The sequence below is a fragment of the Triticum urartu genome, chromosome 2A, assembly GCF_056163025.1.
Source record: "Triticum urartu cultivar PI428250 chromosome 2A, HENAU_Tu73, whole genome shotgun sequence".
Classification (NCBI taxonomy): Eukaryota; Viridiplantae; Streptophyta; class Magnoliopsida; order Poales; family Poaceae; genus Triticum; species Triticum urartu.
The window spans coordinates 711,336,985-711,345,221 of NC_141874.1; the positions used below are offsets into that span (position 1 = coordinate 711,336,985).

General features: G+C 43.4%; 1 pseudogene; it reads right to left on the reverse strand.

Annotated features, from left to right (window-relative positions):
• Nucleotides 1-653: 653 nt before the first annotated feature.
• On the reverse strand, nucleotides 654-5,921 carry LOC147987032 (uncharacterized; annotated as a pseudogene).
• Between the last annotated feature and the right edge of the window lie 2,316 nt (nucleotides 5,922-8,237).

Sequence of the window (8,237 nt, forward strand, 5' to 3'; positions counted from 1 at the left end):
GTGCTTAAAAACGTATTCGTTCCATAACGGCGGGCATCACCATGCAACCGTGAGAGTCACGGTTGAACACTCACCGGTGGCATGGCCATGGCTGCATGTGCCCTTAGGTTAATTTTATCTCTCTGTCATGCAGCAGAGAAGCATGCTTGTATGCTTACGACATCCACGTGCAAAAACCGAGGCGGCTGTGGAAAATAACAAGGAAACCTGATATTTTTGTCCGCAGAGTAAAAAAACATAAAGAAGCAAAAGGCGTTCTTATTTAAATTTGTTTTGTTTCTATAACTATAGCAAATTAACTTACAACCCGTTCTTATAACCACAACACAAGAAAATAAACAATCCCAACCAATTTCTTGCTATTGCATCACTCCACGTGCGGCCTTGTTTTTGAATGTTCAACGATCCATACTTCCTTCCCGACCCTTGTGCAAACCGACCCTTCTGCGTAGCTATTCAACCTATTTACCTGTAAAATTAATATTCATACATAAAAACAAAGTGAAAGATTGCAGTCATCACTATTTTTTCCTCACGTCCTGTTTAAGCTGCATTATTACCTTTTAATTTTTCTATTCGTAATGTTCTCCGGTACCAAAAAGTCTCCACTCAGACCTTTCCTTTCTGGAAATGGACTGCGCAGATTCCGTGCCTTATCTCGGGCTTCCCTGCACGCATTTTGTGTCCCTGGCTTGTGTCATGTTTGATTCTGGCGTAGATGCAAGACTTTGGTAAATGCTCCCTGCTGCCAGTGGGGTTGCTGGAATTGCTGGCATCTGACGTCTTCCTCCTGGGCTTGGAGTGCATTGTCCTGAGCTGTTTGATGTCCTCGATGGTGTTGCCGGTGTTGTCGGCCATTTCATTGACCTTGCCTCTTCTCCAGCTGCGATTTCCTCTTTTCCTCTTCAATCCTCATCCTCTCTTGCACTTCTGGGTTATCCGGACAGTTTGTTTTCCTGTGACCCTTTTCTCAACAACGTCCGCACTTGGTTGCGGCTTTGAAGCCTTTTCCTTTCTTCTCAGAACCAGCTTTGATTCGATCTCCTTTTTTCGTACCCTTTGAGCCACTCATGGGAGGGTTCTTGAGAGTTTCGAAAAGAATGCCTGTGTCTGGTTCCTCAGCAAGTGCCGCCATGACTTTTATTTTCATGTCTACCATACACTCACGCAGCACAAGGTATGCCTTCTCTTTTCTGCATGCATTTGAATAGATATCCGGCAACTTAGCGTAAGCGAGGCCGAATATCATAGTTTTATCGTCTTGTATGCTCATGCTATCACCTTGACTTGTAGACAGAACTTTCAGACTCTCTGATAGATTCCTGGTCCATCTGGGGATGACAAAGGATTTTGGAAGTTGATCAACCATGCCTGTTTGGTCCATCACCTTAAGCACATGGCAGCACTGAATGCCATCCCTACTCATTTTCTTGCAGCTGCAACTGTATATTTCTTTTTGCTCATCCACGTCTACCCTGAACTCAGACCTATCAAATTCCTCGCCGGGATAAGGTCTCCACACTTTATCTCCAGGATCAATAATCTTTTTTAAAAAATACTGCCTCCCCTTTGCCAGATTAGAGCACTTGAAGTAAGTCCGGTTCCGTAGCTCCAGCTGGAATTTCCTGAAAATTTCATTCGTCTATACTTGACTTGCTTGTCTTTCAATCGGAAAACCCGTCTCTAGTGATGGCGCCATCTCTTCTGTTCGGTATCTTTTCTTGTCAAGCGTAGCGAGGCAATTTTGCTGAATCATGTGATACTCTTCAACAAACCTTTTTATAGTGTCCGAGTGGTCGACGTAATTCTTCCACATAGAATTCGTGCTCTAACTGCGAGTGGTTGTTGACGAGAAAGGATAGAAACAGTCCTTGAAGTAGGCCGGCACCCAAAAAGTTCGGAGTTCCCATAGCGTGTTCAGATGTTTGTTGCCTTCCGCCTTGTGCAGAGAAATTGCTGCTTTCCAGGCACGCTCAAACTCATCTTGATCTAGTGAGTTTTTGACGATTCGAAATATATCATCAGACATCCCTGGGTGCTGCGCAAACACTACTGCGTTATTTTCCTTCAGGTTCTTCCTAATATGCCACCAGCAGAACCTGTGCCTCATCCTCGGAAGAGCTTCCTTTATTGCAGTCTTCATCGCCTGGTCCTGGTCTGTTATTATGTATTTCGGCTCTTTACCTCCCATTGCCTCGACAAACGTGCTTAGGAGCCACTTGAACGACCCTATTTTCTCATCCTTCAAAAGGCCTACCCCAAATATGACAGTCGACCCGTGGTTGTCGACACCTATAATTGGTGCAAATGGCAAGCCATATATATTCGTAGAGAATGTGCTGTCAAAAGACACGAAATCTCCATATAGATCATAATTCATCTTACACAGGGAGTCTGTCCAGAACAGGCTGCGCACTACATTGTTCTCTGTCTCTTCCACATGGTCGAATCCCGGCCTCCGCCTCTGCATATCAGCAAACAGTTTCATGGTGTCTGCGATATCAGTGTCGCGCTCTCCAGCCCTCTCCTGGCATGCAATGTTGCTTATGTCAATCGTGTCGAACATAATTTCTCGCCTCGATTTCCCCATGGCAGCAAAAATCTGCATAACCTTCCTTGGTTCTAACCTCGCCTTCTGCAGCACTTGTATAAATAATTTCTCCTGAGGTGTCATCTTCTTATAGCATCTCATGAATTTCAGCATCCAATCAGATGGGTGAAGCTCGTGGTTGTGCTCTAGACGCACGTTCTTTAGATACCATTTCCTCCTGGCTGTTATTTGGACTGGGCAGCTTGTCCGGATCAAGCAGTTTCTCCTTCTCTCCTTAACATGTCTCTCAGTTCTTTTATTCTGCCCTTCCTTGGTGCACTGAAAAACCTGCTTGTCAAGCTACTGATCATATGTCGATCTTCTGCTCGTTGATCATTTGGCAGCAAAGCCAACCTTTCTAGCATATCTACAGAAAAAGAAAAAGCACTCGTCCAATGATCCGAATACCATACCACCTTCTGGTTCGACCGCTTCGGTGACCTCCTGAATCGTTGGGTATATGAAATCTTTAAACATGTCATCCATTTCTTACTCTGCAATGGTCGGTGGCGCCATGATGATCCTGTCCACCGTGTCTTCATTCGTCTGATCGCATTCACTTCTGACGACATCAGTCTCATCACCAGCCACAAGTCCACTTACAGCGGAGCTGCTGCTGCTTTGTTGTTTGTCACGCGCAGCAAAATCGTTTCTACATGCCACAACCAAATCCATAAATGAGTCTACCTCTCCAATGTTGGATTGTGCAATGCTGCTCCTTGTTTCTCCGGCACTCGAGCAACCAAGGGACTGTGCTACTTCTACCATGCAATCCGTGCTGGCACTGTAGGCTATTTGCTGCTGTGAATGTTGCGTTTCCTTCGAAATGGATGGAGAACTATGACATTTCATTCCCTCGTCTGTTATCCCCTCCGCCAAATCCTGAACACATGGCAAGAAACAGAATTAGATATCTAGAGCAGCATATGCATTTTTTTAATTTCTAAACAAAAGATTTATATGACTCGTCAGGGCTCATCTGGTATAACCAAACCAGACCCGTGCCTCTTCAACGAGTATAAGCAATACACCAGAGGCACTGTTCACATCACGAATGCGACCATGCTAGACACACATCTGCACAAAGAGGCACAGATGTGCTTATGTTTACACCATACAACCGGAGACGCACAACAACATCCTATATAAAAGAACAACTACACATACAGCCGTACAAGACAGACAGCCGTCCTCATGTTCTCCACTTTACCCTGTTCTCCCATAAAACTGTTTGTGTGTTGAATTGAAAAAGCATAGTTCCGACGTCACCTTTATTTTCCCATGCCTCTCTTGTCCAGCAAATCTTGGCGACAACCTCCGTGCATTGGTGATTTCGCTGACGATTTTGAATGCCATCGGAGATCCTTTGGAAGGACCCCTCATGTTGAATGCCATAGGTGATCCTTTCAAAGGACCTTGCCTTATGTTTTCATCAATTCGTGGACTACCATGATACTTGCTTCCTTCCTCGTACACCTACGTGTGGAAGATACTGCAATTTAAATATACCAGACGAAAACAAAGAAAAAATTTGCTCACAAAAAATATACATTTGCTTTAAATGTTGTTGCACGTTCGTATATGCTGTCACCTGTATTGCTTTCTGATTCTGCTGTATGGTAGAGCTAATTGCTCCTATGTTTGATTTTGTTGTTAGGCTCTTCTTGCTTGTGAAAACCGTACCGAATCCTTGAACACCAATGCTTTTGTTGCCAATGATCCTTCTGCTTGCATCAAAGGAAATTTTGTTACCATGCACCTCTTCATTATGACCGCCTACAAACGTTGGGCCATCACAACGCCCGCTTTGCGCCTTTGTGGGCATCTGTGCCTTCAAACCAAAAAATAATGAGACGCACGTGCGACCAAATCTTCCACATATGTTAAAACCAGCGTTTGATATTTTCGTCATTACCTGGACAATCTGCTTAGAGGAGTCTCTGCTGCTTAGAATGCTCCTCTTGGCAGGTGTCTATTGCACACCATGCTCCTGGTTGGGGCGTTTGCCAAGAACTTGTATCTCACTCTTGACTCCAATTATTCTAGCCTGCATGGCATGTGCGTGTTTGACAGCATCTGCATCCTTGATCTTCTTCTCGTTTTGTAGTAAAAAAAATTCTTCCACCTCTTGATACTCAACTGCAAAGTAGATGCACATGATAAATAGATATTACAGCATTCATCCAGGATATATAAATCATTTTTGTTGTTATTAATGATCTACTATTTGGTGTTCTCAGTGGTGACACCTTGACAGCAAACGTCCCAGGAATAAAAGACCAAACACTAATGTTCAACTGCCTTACTATTACCTGCCTCCCATAATCCTTGCCGATGTCGTTCAAAGACCGACCGTCCCTGTTGTCCTGACCAGATGACGCACTCCTGAACATCTGCCCCGAAAAAGAGACGTAAAAAATATAAAGGTTATAAACCTGCAGTATCAGTGTTGAAACTTTTCGAAGTCGTTATCAACAGAGATATATTTTTAGTCCTATGTAATTAACAAATATAAATATGTACATATATTAATTTTTCATTAAACTACAACCTCAACCAAAGTGAGATCCTCTCATGCTAATTTTCTTATGCAACACTTAACACAAAGATAACCATGAAACCTAACAAAAGTAACAACCTCGTATTACAAGGACGAGAGGATACAAAACAAAAAACAAATTCAAATCAAAGCTACAGTGTAAAACTAAAAAGTCTTATTCTATGAATCCCGACCACAACAAATTCATTAAAGAATTGAATCCCGTGTATCAGGAATCGCCACGCAAAAGGTGCGTTGATAAATTTTTTACTAACCTTTGATTGCCGAATCTTATGCGTTGACTGTTCGGAAGTCACACCTTTCTAAATTGAGGGGGGGTCTGCTTCACTGCAGTTTGTCAGCGATCCCCTTCAATGATTTTGAATCTTGGAGAGAGAGAAAAGAGAAAGAGAGAGGAAGAGAGAGAGAGAAAGAGAGAGGCTACTTCGTTTTTTTGCGTGCAGGAGAAGAATAACCTGATAGGTGGGGTGAGTTTTGCGACGCATGGAAGACAGGCATGTTTTTTGGGCGTGAGGAGATGTGGTACGTCGACTTCACTTGACCGTCCACGACACTGACAAGTGGGCTCTCAGTTACTAATTCCTCTAAGTCTCTCACTAACTTGTGGGGTCAGCCTTATATGAGTCCTACGAGGAGTACCTCCATCTGAGATGTGAAAATGTGGTAGGTGGACTTCAAGCTCATACTGACATGTGGGCTCTCAAATAGTTCCTCCAAGTATTTGACTAACTTCTGGGGTCGTCCGCAGATGAGTTCCAGGTCTCTCTCCATCTAGCATCAGTGGCGACAGGCGAGCTCTCCAAAGGAAAGCCAATCCTGATCCCTCTGTAGAGTTCGCTCGTCACTGAAAAATTATCGGTCTCCTTCATCTCACTCGCCATGGATCTCCTTTTCAGGTAATCCATTGCATTCTCGCCATGATTATGCTACTGATTCAACGTTTGAACAAAAAAAGTACTGGTGCTAGCAATTCCGTGGGTTGCGTACACACCGCATGTGCGCAACACAGTAGGTGGGGCGCGATTTGAATATCGGTTCCGCATCCAATTATCTTTAGCTGGTCCATGCTCAAACTGTTGCGCCGTCTTAACAACAGAGGGGTTACAGATTTAAAATTAGGACTCAGCTAACCTCACTTTAACCATGCAAACTGCATGCTTGCGCCGTGGTTTTGCTAACTTGAGTTATATCTCCAGCCATGCAAAACTTAAGCACTCGTCTTAGCTAACCAACTAGAGACAGGTCAAATAATTTGTATAGATCCGCAATCTATAGCAGATATCCAAAGGATTTACGTCCGTTTTTGCAAAGCAGTTACTAACTCAGAGTTAGAACCCGTCTTAGCTAACCAGCCTGTTGATGATAGTCTCACATGGACTGCTACCAACTGTCTTACATAGCTGACCTAGTAACGATGACGTCTCATGACCTCTTATGTAGAGTTCGATGAGATGGATTCCACCCCACAGTTGTCCGAGACTCAGTCTCAGTTTGTCGATGACACGGAGATTGTCACCCAAGATTTCATGGTTCATGACCAACTATAGACAAAGAGACTAAGTATCGAGTTAAAACATGCAGCGCACAAAAAGCTTGTCGAAGAGTACAGGACAAAGAAGCAGCTTGCTTCCTCGAAGTAGGTGTTTTTTATCATGCATCTCGCGTGTGTCGTTGAAATTTCTTTGGAAATCAATGCCTCTCATTCTAGTTGCATTTTTAATCACGGCTTAAATATTTATCTCTGTTTTGCCGACTCGGCGTTTATATGTAAGCTTCTGCCAGAAAAAGCATGTGGTTAAACAATAAATTTGCTAAAGGTCATTTCTTATCTCTTTCCGCAGAGCTGCTGCAATGGGTGAATACGAAGAAGAGTTCAGCACAAAACTTAGCTTCCAAAAATTCATTTCTGTCTGTGAAAAGCTAACAGAACCACAAAAACAGCTAGTCAGAGATATTGGTTTTGGGTACCTACTAGATATGTGCTGTCGCGAGCTTCCAAGGTGTTCCGTTCGCTGGCTTGTCCACTATTTTGATTGCCCTTCCAGGTGTTTCATACTGCCTAGTGGATACAGATTCCTTATCAACTCGTACACCGTGCACCGGATCTTAGGAATTCCACTGGGCGGGCACATTATCCCTAGAAAATGCTCAGAAGCTTTCAGATGTCAGGTTAAGTCTGAAACTCGGTGTGCTGGGCATGCTCCAAACATCAGAGAGTTAACTGATCTAATAACCCCAGAGCTGACAAGAGAAGTGTTTCAACGGGTTTTCATGATGTTTGCAACAGCGGTATTTCTATGCCCAACGACATATGACTGCATTAGCCCCGACTATTTAGCCGCTCTAGAAGGACCAGCAAGTAACATATCATCATATGATTGGTCCAATGTTGTCACAGAGAAACTGGTGCCATCACTCCAGACCTTCAAGGACAAAGGATTCACAGGCGCCCTGTGTGGCTGCCTCCTGATACCAGTGGTTCGTTCACTAACTTGTACACTTCTTTATACCCACAAGCAGATACAAGAACATGATTAAATTGTACCTCTTCCTCACTTGCAGATAACGTATTTTGAGTACATGGATACGAAGATTATGGACCTGGAACTGACACTCCTGCAAGACTTGTCATATGGGACACAGAGGCCGTTAAGAATTATGCTAACATAGACAACCTGTCAACGAAGGACGGAATTTTTGGGAAACACACGGTAAGTCAACTTTTCATCATTTTCCTTTGGCGAACTTTTCGACTCAACATAATGACTTAGCTGCCATATATTAACTTAACTTGACTGTAATTTTTTCCTTCCACATGACAGCTGAAAGACATTAGGCGCACACCTTTCCAGCCACCGCCTAGCTTTCAGGCGCCATTTTTCCAAATGAGTCCCAGACTAGAAGCCTACATAGAAGAATTTGTGCATCAAGAAAAACTTTGTTCCGTAAGTGATTTCCAGCTTCTGCACATGATTTTATGTTTGAAATGATGTTCCCTAAGTTTTTATGAAACGGATACATATCCTATTATGTTCATCCAGACAGTTTCCTATACTACGTTAGCTGTGCTTTTGTGTTAAAACCAGA